Below are 16,688 nucleotides of genomic sequence, written 5' to 3'. Positions count from 1 at the left end.
TCTGCTACAAAACCTGATGTATCAACATCATCCACACATAATCAAGCTCATACCGCCTCACTTATTTTTTTCTGTCCTTCTTTTACAACCCAGTTTAAAACCACTTTGCATATACTTCCCACATCCTCCCTTTGTTTTGAGAACTGAGAGCAACCTAACTATTGTATGACAACGGCACCACCTATCGGCTGCAAAGGGACTGGGATAATGTAAAATAGCACCTGCTTCTGTACCCTTCAGAAAGACTAATGTGTTGTAATTTGAGTTCTCCTTATCTTCTGCCTTTTATTACACCAATTTGAAAAAAGATTCAGCTGAGTTAAGCCCACTTGAAAACAAATTTTTCCTCATGTATGTTCATTTTTTTCTCCATCTCTTCTTTTAAAAACCTGCAGACTTATTGTGTCTCTCTTGATTCTGATGTTATCCAGTATGTGCTTTTGCTAATATGCAGCAATTCAGATGAACTGTGGATTAAAAGGAATGTGAATTATTCTGGAAATTGAACTACCATTTATAACACAATTTCAATGGAAAAATGCGTTGAATTTAAACAAGCTGCTTACATGTAATTTTTGGCATTCAAGTAATTTGTAGGTTGGAAACTTGTTATAATACTAAAACATGTAAAAGTGTGAAGTCTTTTACTGAGGTTTCCAAGGCAAATAAAGGAATAGGGTTGTAAAACAAAGCAGTACTGCATATATTCCACTCCCCTCTTCAGAGTTGATAAACATCTGCTTTGTCCTGTGGAATTTGAATCTTGCAATACACAGAGTGGAACACTGAAATATTTGTTGATAATGATGAGGTCCATTGCTATTTTGCAGTGGCTCATTAAAGTTACACCAATGATACAGGGGGAAACAGCTCTCAATATTCTGACTTTTATCTCTGTGATGAAAACTACCAGGATAACATATTTCACTCTAATCACTTAATGAGCTCTCATCATGAACTTTTGTTTAAAGCAATGCTCTACTTGGAAGACCCTACATTTCTGTGACAGAGAGTTCTATATCTTCCATGTCTTAAGTATCTAATCCTTGAAGTCCTATCTTTATGGTAAACCCCGTGAATTCCCATCTGAGGACATTCTGTGCTGAAACAGGAGAAACATGTAAGATTGCTCAAGCAAATTGGTTATTATGAAGTCACTTTCATTGCTGGTACCAATCAAGTAGCAACGCATTTTTGTCCCTTTGTCTATGTCCTGCATCCCAGTCCTGGAAACCTCCTGAAATTCTAATTTGAGTTCAATTCTTTTAAGCAGGAAAATTCTGCCACTGCCCATAAATATTATAACCCCAAGTGTTCTCATCTGCCTAGACAGAGCCTATTCCCTTACACTGAGACCTGTCTATGGCCTAATCCTGATGTCCAATGCCCAGGTGTATGGCCTTCTGCTTCCTGTAAGCTATATTCCTGCCTTGCAAATCACCTGCCCAGCATCATTTTATTGGCTCCCCAAAACTCTGGAAACCTATGGTGTTGGCTGTTTCATCAGTAATTATGACATCCATCCCTCCCTAATTTCCCATTGCTTTTCTTTTTTAAAATCAAAGCTTTTTTTTTTTTTTTTTAAAGATTTTATTTATTCACGACACACACGCACACACACACACACACACACACACACATACACACATGCAGAGACACAGGCAGAGGGAGAAACAGGCTCCATGCAGGGAACCTGACGTGGGACTCAATCTCGGGTCTCTAGGATCAGGCCCTGGGCTGAAGGCGGCGGCACTAAACCACTGAGCCACCCAGGCTGCCCCTCCCCACTGCTTTTCCTTTCAAATATCTCAAATCCTTTGATAGCACTATCATTTTCCTCATTTCCTAATTCAAAAACTTCAGTTGTTCTTATAATATGAATATACTTAACACTACATTTTTATAGTTAGGTTGACAAATACTGTTATTATTTTATTTTATTTTATTTTATTTTATTTTATTTTATTTTATTTTATTTTATTTTATTTTTTTAAAGATTTTATTTATTTATTCATAGAGACAGAGAGGGAGAGGCAGAGACACAGGCAGAGGGAGAAGCAGGCATCATACAAAGAGCCTGATGCGGGACTCGATCCAGGGTCTCCAGGATCACACCCTGGGCTGTAGGCGGCGCTAAACCGCTGCGCCACCGGGGCTGCCCTGTTATTATTTTTTAACCACAAGTGAAATTTTGTTTGGAAGTTGACTTTTAATAATAAAGTACAAGGTGTAAAGGGCAGAAGGATTTGAGCCAAGTGGTCAGGTGTCCTACACCACACCGGGGCCTGGGTGAGCTACATAAACTGCTACTGTTGCTGCTGCTTGCTGGCTGGTCTCCCTTGCTGGCAAGGTCCTTGGCCTTCTCTGAGGCTGCCAATGCCTTCTCCTTTGCCTTCTCTGTGGCTTCCTGGGCTTTCTCAACAAGAGTTTTGGAAAGGTCCCTCACCTTGCAGCTTTGCCAAGATGTATTCAAAGGCCTTCATAGTCTTGGTCAAACTGCTTTGAACAGGGTGAGGCCAAACTTCAGGACAGGACACAAAATAAGCTAGAGGAGACCCAGGCTTCCTGGTGTATTTCCGCCCTACTGCTGTTGCCAGAGTTCACACAGTAAATGCATCGTTCCTCCACCATCATCAGCTGGGTGGGGTTGATGTTTCAGGTGAAGGTGGTCATGGTCTGCTTCTGGTGGGTCCAGAATGAAATCCTCTAGGATGTGCACTGACTGAACCACAATGGCAGGAAACAGTGGTTAGGCCTCACAGGGCACCCTGCTGGTCTTGGTCAGGAGACCTCAGATAGGAGCTTCTGGTGAGGGGTCACCTTTCAGTGCACTGTGTCTTCTGTCAAGATACATTGCTATAGGGATCTGGGCACCAAGACCTGGTCCCAGGCACTCGGGAGCACGCTCAGGCCCAGGAAATACTTCACCTCCAGCAGGGCATTGGGCTTAATGCAGCAGCATGTGGTGGGGGTGGGAAATGGGGGGTGGGAAGTGGGGGATATGGATGGGGGGTTAGGGGTGCGCCTGCCAGGCAGCAGCTTACTCCCCTCTGTGCCACACCGAAGCAGCTGCCACCACCCTGAGGATAGTTGTTGGCTACAACTAAAAATTTTAAAACTTTTTTTTAAAAACATCAATTGATTTTACTACTAGATTTTTTACCCTCCCCAATAAGGCCAACCTTTCAACAACAAAAATAAAATAATGTAAAAAAAAAAAAAAATATATATATATATATAATGTTCCTCTGACTTATTCCTTTTATTTTATTTTATTTTTTAATTTTTTAAAATTTTTTATTTATTTATGATAGTCACACACACAGAGAGAGAGAGAGAGAGGCAGAGACATAGGCAGAGGGAGAAGCAGGCTCCACGCACCGGAAGCCCGACGTGGGATTCGATTCCTGGTCTCCAGGATCGCGCCCTGGGCCAAAGGCAGGCGCTAAACTGCTGCGCCACCCAGGGATCCCTGTTCCTTTTATTTTAATGTTTTACATCACCACTCTCATCCAGGCTCCTCTTATTTCATGCTCATATTAACTGAAAAACCTTTCTAACCATACTGCATTCTGGTTGTCTATTCTTTATTGTTCAGAAGTCCTTTCTTTAGGGAACCATTCACTATTTCATTCCTTTTTTATTTATTTTATTTTTATGTTATTTATTTATTTATTATTTATTATTTATTATTTATTTTTGTTTTATTTCATTCCTTTTGATCCTGCTCTGTCCACTGAGGTTGGGGGGGAGGCTATTACCCCTCTATCCAAGAGGGAGGATTGTGAACTAAATTTGGCCATAGTATTACAAACCTTTAGCCACAAAAACTATTTCAGGGATGGACATATGACACCAGCTTGGCCAATCAGCATTTCCTTAAAAATTTTGCTGGAGCATCCAGGAAAGACTTATAACCTCTATGATCATGAGTTATAAAGACCACAGAGATCTGAAACTGCTGGGGCCATGTATCTCACATTGCAGAGAAAAACCTAACTATGAATGAAACTAATTTGGAGGAAGATACAGCCATGTGATAGTGAAAACATATCCTCATGATATTGAGCTCTTGAATCTAGTTCAACTTCTGTTCAGTTATATTTTCTAAAATACTCTATTAGTTATGGTGGGCTAAGCTGTGGTTAGCAAATGGACTCTAAAAATAAAGTAGCTTAAATAAGAAGTATATCTCTTTCTTATGTAACTGTCCTGGGTGGATGTTCAGGTAGGCCAGCTAGTCATTTAAGGATCCACGTAGTCATTTAAGGATCCAGACTGATGGCTATCCAGCCATCTTCAACACATGATTTCCAAGGTTTCCCTGAGCACTGCTATTTCATTCAGCCAGAAAGAACAAAGAGCACTGAGAAACAAAGGGAGATTGTTATTGGTGAGGCCAGGAAGTGACTCAGTTCACTTCCAGTTACAATGCACTAGAGAAAACTTGGTCATCTAACCATACCTAGTTTTAAAGGAAACTGGTAAATATTGTCTACCTGTATGTCCAGGAAGAAGAAGAAAGTGGATTTTGGTGGAAAAATTAGTGGTCTTTACAAATATACTCCTGATTAATCTAAATCAACAAAGACACTGAATACCAGGCCATATCAACATTGCCCCAGAAAGACTGTTACTGAAATAAAAAGTCTGGTAAAATATTATTACCCATATTTCAGTGCTATCATAAAAAATACTTGAAACATAACAAATCTATCAAAAGATGTTGTCAAGGATACTCGTTCATTACACTGCCTAAAGTCTACTTATTAAAAGCATGAGAAAAGCTCATATTAAATATCAGTACTAAGAATGATAGAAAAATAATATCATTTTTCTCTTGTAGGACTAAGATTAGCAACACTGACCCAATGTTACTGAGGGTACAGAAAATTAGCAAGTTTTTATACTGTTTGGAATGTAAATTAGTCAGTATGAATTATGTTACCAAATATTTCCTTTTCTGGACTACTAAGAAGTTAGGAGTGTGGCCAAAAATTATCTCTAGTGGGGGTATTTACACGAGGTTTTGTACTTTCTTTATTGGTTGATTATTTTTTAATAAGAAATGTGTACTTTTTTTCAGAATAAAAGCAAAATGAGGTTATGTTTATTTTTGGAAGACAAAAAAATAATCATAGTCTTTCAAAATAGTTGTTTAGATGACTGATGTCATACCCATTGTGAAGTTCTGACCAGAAACCTGACCCTTTTTGAGTTGGTTGCTATGAAGCTCAGAGATGCATTTGCAGTTCTGAGAAAATGTGCAGGTAACTGGAGTTTATATTACAGCCTCATATCTGGCTCCACTTTTTTTTTTCCTTCACCCTGATTTTACTTTCTCCCTTCAATGCAATGTTATAGCTCTATCTTTGAGTCTTTAATCTCGTATTTCTTCTGGAATGAAGAGAGATTCTATAACACACTTTTATTGTATCACAACTCTATCACTCCTCCTATACAAATCTTAAAATTCCACAATTCATATATTTTTCTTAAAATGAAAATCCAGTTTCTTCACCGTAGTGTTTATTCATTTTAAAAAATACAAAATCTGGGGATCCCTGGGTGGCAGAGCGGTTTGGCGCCTGCCTTTGGCCCAGGGCGCGATCCTAGAGACCTGGGATCGAGTCCCACGTTGGGCTCAAGGTGCATGGAGCCTGCTTCTCCCTCTGCCTGTGTCTCTGCCTCTCTCTCTCTCTCTCTCTCTGTGACTATCATAAATTAAAAAAAAAATCTTAAAACACATTTTAAAAATACAGTAAGTATTTATTTACATAAACTCATACATAAACACGTACACTGAACACCTAGGTCTAACACTGTTCTATACATGGGAGAAAGAGAAAGAAGGCTCAAGTCACTCACAGTCTGGTTCAATGGTCCCAGTATCCTTTTTTTTTTTTTTCCAGGATGACTCATATCAGAAAACCTAATGGCCTCACATTCCCAGAGGCATACCAACATGTATGTACAAATATTTAAAGATTCCCAAGGCCAAGGGCTACCGCACCAAGAGTTGTGGCTAGTCTCAGCCACTGACTGCATTAAAACCTCAGACAAGTTTGACAACATAAAAATGAATAAAATACTAAAATAACTCTTTAAATGTGGTGTTATAAGAAAAGTACTTTATGGTAACACTAAGGCAGGAGATTATGTGCAGGATATATTTTACTACAACCAGCACCATAGATTAAAATCATATATAAAAGGCAACAAGCCTGTGATTCAGGGCTCCTCTCACCTGGCAAACAATTACTTACTTACCAGGCCTGCAAGGTCAAAGAGATTAGAGAGATGGTGGAATCAGATCTCAGAAAGCCCAAGAACACCAAGACAAGGTGCTTGGACTTTTTCCTTGGCACAATAGGGAATCACTGGCAAGTTGAATAGAGCAGGACACTAACAGGTTCAAAGATATGTTTTATTTATATATTAAAAAAATTTTTAAGACCTTATTTATTTATTTGAGAGAGAAAGAGACAGAGACAGAGCATGAACAGGGAGGAGGAGGCAGACGGAGAGGGAGAAGCAGACTCCCCACCAAGCAGGGAGCCTAACGTGGGGTTCGATCCCAGGACCCTGAGATCATGACCCGAGCTGAAGGCAGACATGTAACCAAATGAGCTACCCCAGATGTCCCCAAAGATGTGTTTTAAAAGTAACACTTTGGTGACCACTTTGAGGATGAACTGAAAGACAAGACTGGAATACCAGACTACCACAATAATCCAGAGAGAGGTTTATAAAGTGGAATAGATCAAATTTTGGGATTAAAGAGATAGAGTTTAAGACATAGTACTAGGGGCGTTTCTTAAATTATTCCCTTTAATCTCCACTTTGAAACCTAGTACTATTATTTGCATTTTACAGAATAACAAACAGAGGCTTGTCCCAAAATAAACTTGGGTCAAGGTGACACAATTACTTGGTAGAGAAAGTGAAATTTAAATTTCGGTCTATATGATTTCAAAGCCTGTGCATTTTCTACTACCCTGTCATGCCAACCAATATACAACCAAAAATACTTAAATTGCTTTATATAACAAAAATGGTAGTCTGGGGTGAGGGACAGGCTAAATAGGGGTCCTGGTGATGAGCACTGTGTTGTAAGTGATAAATTACTGATTACTACTCCAGAAACCAATACTAACTACACTGTATGTTAACTAACAAAATTTAAATAAAAAAAAAATAAGTTTGGGTATAGTATTTTTCATCAACAGTATATGGAAGATAAAAATCCATGTCTTATTCCTTAAATAACTTTTTAGTACTTGATGAGATCTTAAATTACATGCACTAAAACCAATTTTTACCTGGAAGTATTTTTTTTTTAATATGGTCTTATTAAAGGAAACTTTTTATACCAAGTAAGGCTGAGCTTATAAAAAAATTACTGTGTCCTTTTGTAATCTATTTATACCACTTTTAATAAAAGGTTACATGACTCTATTGACTCAAATAGCATGTAATTAGAGGCCAAAATCCACATGGATATATTCGATTTTTAAAGTTGCCATGTTAAAATTATATATATATATATATATATATATATATATATATATATGGCATACACACACACACATATTACAAGAATACAAAACTGATGTAAATACAAGATATGTAATTTAGGAGGTTAATGTATATTGGTTTTTAATATACTTTGGCTTCCACAGAGAGATGATAGAGATGAATGGTTTTACCATGTATGTTGTGTCAAAAACAACTTGAAACACATCCACAAAGCTTGACAAAACAGCCCCAATTGTTAGTGTTCTTCTGCCACTATTCACCTCTCACATCACCCATTTTAATTCACTATGGTCAAACTTTATCTCAAAGATAATATTCTGTACTGCCTGATTGCTTCTAACAAAAAGATGAGAGTAATGTATAACTCACAAAGAAGAATAAGGAATGACACTTCTCTATTATAATCTCATCAAGAATAAAAAAATAAAGGTTATGGGGAAAATTCTTATTGAGGGGTTAAGATTAAGATCAACTTTGCTGAGATTGGGAAATAAGGTGATCAGCCCAGGTATAATGGCTTCAAGAGAGTTAGCCACCTAGGGAATAGCTTTTGACAACTCTATCCTCTCAGTGCAAATTATTAAGTATTTCCATTACCCCTATCCTTAGGCAAACTTGCTTATTCAACAAGAATCTTAATTTTATAACTCTGATGCTTCATTCATCACTTCCCATAAAAACAAAAACTATCCATGCCTTTGAAACTATTCGAGGTAACCTATCTGATTAAAGACCATCCACATTTTAAACTCAATCTCCTCTTCAAAAAGTTTAATCTGAGTAAGCACCAACCCCAGGATACAAAAATAATTTGACAACGGAGTTATTTGCCAAGAAATGATATGAATATTTATCTGTTTTTTTTCTTGATTTAAAATGGATAAACAAGCAAACAGAACTCCTCAGTGAAAGCTTTATCCAAATGTAATTGTAAAACTCTCCAAATTGCAAAAAGAAGGAAGAGCCAAGGGAATGAAATTTTTTTTGAGGGGGGGTGAATTTTTAAACTTTGTTCCAGTATATATTAGCACTTAAAAAAATTAGACATTGGGTCTTATTCAGAGATACACTTTGAATTCCTGATTTGAAAGAGAAACGAATTCATTTGTCAAAAATAAGAAGGCAATTTTAAAGGGAAAAATATGATACGAAACAAGACTCTCTTGATTTTCCTCACTTTATGTTTAATAAATTGCTCTGGAAATAAACTTTCTTTGTTCCTTTACTCCATCTGCCATGAAGTAAAGATGATAAAATCATTGACCCATGGCTAGGAAGGCTTTCTTTTCACCATAGTGACAGTGTATACCCTTAGATGAAGGCCACTTAAGCTAATTCTAGCATTCATGGCATCACCCAAATACTCTATTTTACTTCTTTTATTTTTCCCAGTTTTAAATATCTCAGCAAGAAACCCTACCTGGATAAGATGTTATTCTGGGATGAATTGGGTTGATTCATATCTAGGTGGCGGGCTCTGTGGTAGGTTATAATCCTACTGACAAAGACAGGATTCTCGTATTTAAACATGAAACATCAGAGAGGAAAATGGTTACTGCCCAACACTAAGGTCCATAAGCAGTGTGCACCTAGGGTAAACCATGAGATGGTTCAGAAATGGCTGAGGTCAACTCAACCTCCAAGAGTTAAGGTACTGTCTTGCTTCACATGTCACTACAAACAGGTGAGATTATCCTGGAATCCTATGCCACCAGCTAAGTGGAAAAACAAATGTTGAATAAACTTCAGATATTTTTTTAACTGCATAGGCAATTAGTTAAGAGCACAGACTATGGAAGGAGACCCCCTGAGTCTGAACTTTACTGGCTTATATTCTTTAGTATTATATAACTTCCTTGTACTCCTATTTCCCTACCTATAAAATAGGGATAATAAAATATCATCATTGGATAAACTTAGTTACTGCATGTAAACTGCTAATAGTGCCTACCACTTACTCAGTATTACATATATTAGCTGTTACTATTATTATAAACTATTCTGTTGGTTGACTACCATTTAAAAGTCATACTACAGGGACGCCTGGGTGGCTCAGTGGTTGAGCATCTGCCTTTGTCTCCCGGTGTGATCCTGGAGTCCCGGGATCCGGTCCCACATCGGGCTTCCTACATGGAGCCTGCTTTTCCCTCTGCCTATGTATGTCTCTACCTCTCTCTCTCTATGTGTGTGTCTCTCGTGAATGAATAAATAGAATCTTAAAAAAAAAAAAGTCATACTACAACTAAACAGAGTATTTAATACTGAACTTAAAGAAAGAACACTCAGGTTATCACATGAAGCATTAAAACAAAAGCAACACAGCAATTTGTACACTGTTCTCCCTTGGGTTCTATGAAGCTAGTGGGAGTTGAAGAGTTATCATATGTCAGGTTTTGATCACAGAGTATAAGATTATGTTTCAGAACTGGCAGTTTTGCTGCTGGCAGGAGAGGGTGGGCAAAGGCAACTCCTGCTACTCAATGTCCAGATTAGCCTGGCACCCTGCACTGAAGTCATACTTCTGCCTGCAAAGCTCTAGTGACTTCAGGATCAAAGGAAGAGCTCAAAAAAGTTGGTAGGAAAGTCAAAGGGGAAATAATTGTGGAGGTAGGGAGAGGGAAATGAATGCAATTTAGGGCTAATTAACTTTGGCAACACTATTACCTTCCCAAGCATGGCGAGTGCTCTCTTACCTGGGATGCAATTAAAGTGCAAAGCAGAATAGAGAAGACCGTTATGTTGTTCACTCTCGATGACCAAAGCACAGCCCAAATATGAATGGTGTATTTTGCCAGGTGTGCTGCAGGGATGCTCACTTCACTTTGGTTTTATAAATTATTTAGCCAAAAGGTGATCTTGAATTGTGGTAAATTCTAGTTCCTTCACAAAACACACATCCAGATTATGTCTTCCAGAAGAGATGTTATAATAGGTAAGAAAACAAATAGCAAAATGGCTATCAGAGACTATGGTTAAATAGCAAGTGTGAGAAGTCACAATGTGCAAAGGAACCCACAAAACAATATAAGCAACTCTTATGTTCTTGGGATGTTTTATTTGAACTTTAAAATTCAGATATAAAGTGACAGGAGTGGATTATAAAAATAATCCTAAGGCCTTTCTATAGATGATAGGAAACCCAGAAACTTTAAAGAAAAGGGTTTTGTTTTTTTTTTAAAGAAAAGGGTTTTATAATTTTCTTCATAAAAGTAAAATCAAGGGGAGAAAAAAAAATATCATTAAACAAAGTCAAAAGACCAAGTGAAAAAACTGCAGAAAAAAAAGATGTTTAGCCAAATGAAAGGCAAAGGGCTGAATGTTCCTAATATACAAACAGGTTGAACAAAAAGTGAGAACCAATGAAACAATGGATGAAGGCTGTTAATGCTTTTTATATAGGAGAGAAATATATAAATAGGCAAAAAAAGAGATGCACAACCTCACTAATAATTAAAGAAATGTACATTAAAAAGACTTGCTGATCTGTTAGATGAAAATACAGAGCACAGTACAAAAAGAAAACCAGGCAATAATACTGTGATAGGGATTCCTATGGTTCATCCATAGTATGTGCTCTTCTCTACTTCCTCGTACCCTTGAAGATGGGCCTCTGGCAATGGGCTGTGAACTGAAGTAAAACATCTCAGTGCTATTCCAAAATATGTCATTGCTAGTAAAAATAAGCTCTTAAAGCTCTTCTCCTCTATCAAAGTAAAAATGAGGCCACATGTTGCTGTTACAACAGGGTGGAATCTCTCCATCAGTCTGAAACTGTCAACACCCCCACCCTTAACCTGCAGCAGACAAGTGAGAAAGAAACTTGTCATGTTAATCCACCGGAATTTCATGGTTATTTTGTTATCACAGTCCAGCTACCCATCCTGACTCATAAATATACTCCCATTTGCAAAGTGGTTATTTCAGGAGGGGTGAGTAAGTATTATGGTGGACTTCGGCTGTCTGTGTAAAATATTTCTATAATCTTGTATTACTTTTATGACTAGGAAAAAAATTAAAAGGTAAAAAAAATAAGAATAAAATGCTGACATCCAAAGTATAAACACTGGTAACCATTTCCCCAGATTTGCACTACTAGACTTGCAGAAATATTCATTTAGGTTAATATATCAGTCCCTGAAGATTACGCACAGAGAAGCCATATTCCCATTCATAAATGGCTTTTAGTTGGGCCATTTTGAATTTATTATTAATATTCAGGCCCCAAGAAAATTATTACCACACAACACACAGAATTGGGATAGGATACAGGAATAATGTTAAAAAATCAAAAAGAAAGGCCACATGTTTTAGTAGACAAGGAGATAACCTTCATAAGGAAAATAAGTTCAGATAAAAAAATTTCCAAATTGCTGGTAATCAAAATTACTATCCTAAAAAGGTAAAAAGCTCTACAACGATCCTCCTAATAAGGTTTTCTAGAGTCAACCTAACTTCTATCAATTTCATTTTTCTGAAAATAATAATGGAAGTCAAATTAAACCTAAAGCATTCCATGAAAATAGTCTAAGGAATGCCTTGGGAGGGACAAGGTTCCAGGGAAACCCCTTCCTTCTTCCATCAAACCCTGCAATTCAACCTAAAGAGCTTCACTTTTATTATTTTTATTTTTTTATTGGAGTTCAATTTGCCAACATATAGCATAACACCCAGTGCTCATCTCGCCAAGTGCCCCCCTCAGTGCCCATCACCCAGTCGCTCCAACCCCCCTCACCTCCCCTTCCACTACCCCTTGTTCATTTCCCAGAACAAAACGTTTTGTCACCCTCACTGATATTTTCACTCATTTTCTCTACTTTCCCTTTATTCTCTTTCACTAATTTTTATATTCCCCAAATGAATGAGACTATATAATGTTTGTCCTTTTCCGACTGACTTATTTCACTCAGCATAATACCCTCCAGGTCCATCCACGTCGAAGCAAATGGTGGGTATTTGTCATTTCTAATGGCTGAGTAATATTCCATTGTCACTTTTAGGTTTTTGCCACTGTTATTGTCAAATGATATTTTTTGTTAGATTTGTTTATTTTAGAGAGAGAGAGAGAGAGTTTGCAAGCAGGGATGGGGCAGAGGGAGAGAGAATCCTGAAGCCGAGTCCTGGCTGAGCATGAAACCCTAAGATTCAGGGCTTTATCCCAGGACCCTGAGATTGTGACCTGAGCCACCTAGGCATCCCTCACATGAGATTTTGTGTGAAAAAATGACCTGGAGCTGAAAGATAGAAAAACTTTCACCTACAATTGTGATTGTAGGAAGATATAAAGTATTAAACCCCACGAAAGAAAGAAGTTATCACATTAGGGTGTCTGCCTTTTGAATAGCTAGTGGTTAAAATCTAGAAAAGGACTCTAATCACTGCAAAGCATACATCATTGTAAAAGGTCAAACAAATAAGTACATGAACATACTACCTATGACATATCTGCATCCAAGCCTCTGAAATAGAGTGGTATATCTGCTGAGACAAGGTCATTTAATCTATAAGTCTATCTAACTACTTCACAACAGGGAAATCTAGACGTTTTATGGCTCAATTCATCTGCATTTGAGGGTAGAAAATCAGATTTACAGATGAACTCAGAATGGAACTCAAAGACAGATGCTGGGAAGAAAGAAATTGCTAGAAGGTCGTGTGTTTCAGATAGGAAAGGGTTACATAGGAGGTATATTTTATCAAATCTCACAATAAAATAGATCCCATTGTGGAAAAACAGCCTCAGGGAACAGGTGAGCAAATCTTCTGGAATAAAACCCCCACCCTGTAGGGCAGTGATCTACTTAGAATATTTCCAGCCCAATGGCAGAGCAGCAAGTTTAAATGGTTGGTAGCTTTCAGTAGTTTGACAAAATTATCCCAAATGCTAATAAAATTGTAACCAGAGCTAATCACACCAATTTAGAGCATTCATTTTCATATCTGAGCTTGAGTTTTTACAAAGCACAACAATAATTAAAGAACAACTGGAGAAAGGTAACTAGGAAACTAGGATGATATGAAACTTACAAGCTACACCTTCTTCAAAAAAGTTGGAAGAAGCACAAAATTAATTTACTAACTAGAAGACTCTGAAATGAAATTAGTCATATCATGATTCAAAGAGACAGTACATAGAGCCCTCTTGTAAAATGAGTTATGTTTTTGTAATGTAACTACTACAGACTTTTAGGAGGCTGTCATTTTGTCCTTAAACTTTTTTTGGTGGCTTCAGGAATGTCCAGTGTGGCAAGTTACACGTAACAGTTGCTCTACATATTTTCTTGATTAATTCCTATCAATCCCTAAATGTAACTGTTTTTAAAGTTGGTTTCCACTTGCTGGGTTTTTCTTAAAGCAGAATTCACCAGCATTCTTTTAAAAACACAATATTTTTCCTATCTATCTGGCTTATTCATATGGTTCAAACATAAAGTATAAAATGGTATACAATGAAAAAACTCCCTTCAATGCCTATGTGCTTTCTGCTGAGTTCCTATCCCTGCACCCACATACAACTGGTAACCCTTCTTGATTAGTTTATCCTTCCAGAAATTATTATGCGCAAGGAAGTCAATATAAATGTATGTACATACACACAGACATATAATTTCCCCTTTTGTTTTTCCACAAATCACTTACTCTATAAACTGTTTTTGCGATTTTCCTTTGTATTTAGTAATATATATTAGATTTTTTCATATTAATAAATAAAGCAAATCATTATTTTTTATAGATGATCTGTTGTGTATATATATGTACCATACATCCATACTTGGTACTCTATTAATGAGCACTTGAAGAGAAACTTAAATCACAATCATGGAATTATTTGTTTATAAAGGACCAACAAATTTCAAACAAAAGATAGATAATCTCCTATAGGTAAAAGACTGTTACCATGTTTACTGGGCTCATTTGGGGTATCTAGAATAATAAGTCTAAAAGTCCAAATACAGGGGCACCTACCTGGGTGTTGGTTAAGCTTGACTCTTGGTTTCAGCTCAGGTCATGATCTCAGGGTCATGGCAGGGAGACTGCTGTCAGGCTCTGTGCTCAGTGCCCTTAGTCTGTTTGAGATTCCCTATCTTCCTTTCCCTCTGTCCTTCCCCTCCCTAGTGCTCTCTGTCTCTTAAATAAAATAAATTTTATTAAATAAATCTCTCTCAAACAAGTCAAATATATATTTTTTAAAAGTCCAAATACATTTACAAAAAAAGATTTCAGCACATAAGTGGCAAATGTACGTGCTCATACCTGGATTTTTAATTGAGTTTATTATGGATAATTTTACCCATATGATTTACTCATCTGATATGTCAGGAAAACTGTCAGGCTTCAAGAAGCATATGTGGTTTGCCCATGGCTGCCACAGGGATTTTAATTTAGATTCATGGCATGTGAAAAAATTTTTTTTGGAAAGCAGAAAGAAAATAATTATCAAGTAGCCTTTAAAATCATCACTTTCCTCTAGGACACAATGTAAACAAAAGTCTGGAAAGGATGTCCTCTACTAACAAAAAGCAATGATTCTTTCCTCCTTACTAGTAGAAGATAATCTGAATATCTGACCACGGACATATAAAGACTTAACCATTACAAATGAAGTTTATTCACCTGGTTGGATAAACTAAAATGAGCTTATAATGCATAATTCATGAGTTTATGTAACTAAAAGAGTCATATATTTAAGTCTTCACCATGTTTTAAATCTGGCATTCTCTTATTCTGGTACTGGTCCATTTCCCATAATAAGTTAAATGATTAATATTTCTTCCCTACAGTCTAAGAAGGGGGAGAACTTCATATACAAAGATGGGGAATCTTTGTATATTAAAATTCAGGAAAAAAGCTGGAAAAGGTGAAAACAATCTACAATGACCTCAAATAGTCATTAATGCTTTTATTGGCAATATTTCAACTCATGGGTAAGAAATATTCAAAGGCACAATTTAAAACCTCTTCTAATTAAAGAGAGATAAAAATACGAGTAAATGGAGAATATATTTAAACTGAGACACAGGAATGCCATTTAATGATTATTTTTCATAGTTCTGAAATTTAGGCTATAATTTTTCTTTAAGATTTAAGATGTAAATTTTTATATATCCACTTAGATGTTATTTTTGAGCATCAATTCTTCATAAAACACCGTTACCTTAAATTACATTTTTAGTCTTTTTACAAAAATGTTCATCTTTATAAATGATCTGTGCTTTAGACAGAATTTTGAAACTTAAGCAATCATTTATTTTCAGCTGTGCTCTATAACGTCAGAGCAAAATTGTGACAAACTGAATATTCTATACAGAATTCAGATGGGAAGGCCTTTAGAAATTTCGTTTACTTTAAAACTCACTTCAGATCCTATCTTTCACACAAATCAGATATAAAAGTGGTAGTAATAATGTAATATTATACTGTATGTTAATTAACTGAAATTTAAACAAAAACTTAAAAAAATAAAAACTTTGTTTTATATATTATACATTAATAAACATATGCATTTCAATCTTGAATCACTTTTGTACTCAATAATTTTGGCCTTCAGATATGTGTGAGTATACAAATACATCTATAATAGTTTTATTTTAATTATGACTTCATTTTTGTAAGTGTTCATATGGAATATCATTGATAACTACTTTTATTTTAGCATTGATGTACAATATTAATTTCCTATGTCTTTTTTTAATGACAGAGAATAACATCCAATGTTGAAAAGTGATTTAAATTACTTAAATATAGTATTACTAAGAGGTACCTAGATGGCTTAGTCAGTTTAGCAGCTAACTCTTGGCTTCATCTTGGGTCATGGTCTTGGGGTCCTGGGATCAAGCCATGAGTTGGGCTCTGAGCACAGCAGGGAGTCTGTTTGAGGAACCTCCCTCTCGCTATCCCTCTGCCCTCCCCTCCTTACCCACCACCCCCATTCATGTAGGCATGCTCTCACTGAAATAAATATATCCTTAAAAATACATACATACATATATACAGTATGACTAAAACAAAAAGTGGTGGTGATAGTTAACATATCTTGCTAACCTAAGCCTAGTAATTATCTATAATCTTTCTATATGGAATATCCTTAAGGTTATTTATATTCTATTATTCCTCAAATATGCAAATTTAATAAAAACTAACATGTTTGTTCA

The 16,688-nt window shown here is 36.5% G+C and overlaps 1 protein-coding gene and 1 pseudogene across 1 annotated transcript in view; both read right to left on the bottom strand.

Annotated features, from left to right (window-relative positions):
* The window catches only part of NDUFAF2 (NADH:ubiquinone oxidoreductase complex assembly factor 2), a 149,081-nt gene that overhangs the window by 68,107 nt on the left and 64,286 nt on the right, over positions 1–16,688 (bottom strand). The window lies entirely within an intron of this gene.
* LOC144313268 (PRELI domain-containing protein 1, mitochondrial-like) lies at positions 2,295–10,215 on the bottom strand (annotated as a pseudogene).

The sequence above is a fragment of the Canis aureus genome, chromosome 5 (genome assembly GCF_053574225.1).
Source record: "Canis aureus isolate CA01 chromosome 5, VMU_Caureus_v.1.0, whole genome shotgun sequence".
Taxonomy (NCBI): domain Eukaryota; kingdom Metazoa; phylum Chordata; class Mammalia; order Carnivora; family Canidae; genus Canis; species Canis aureus.
The sequence above is the reverse complement of the archived record's forward strand: the minus strand, read 5'-3'. Positions and strand labels throughout refer to the sequence as shown.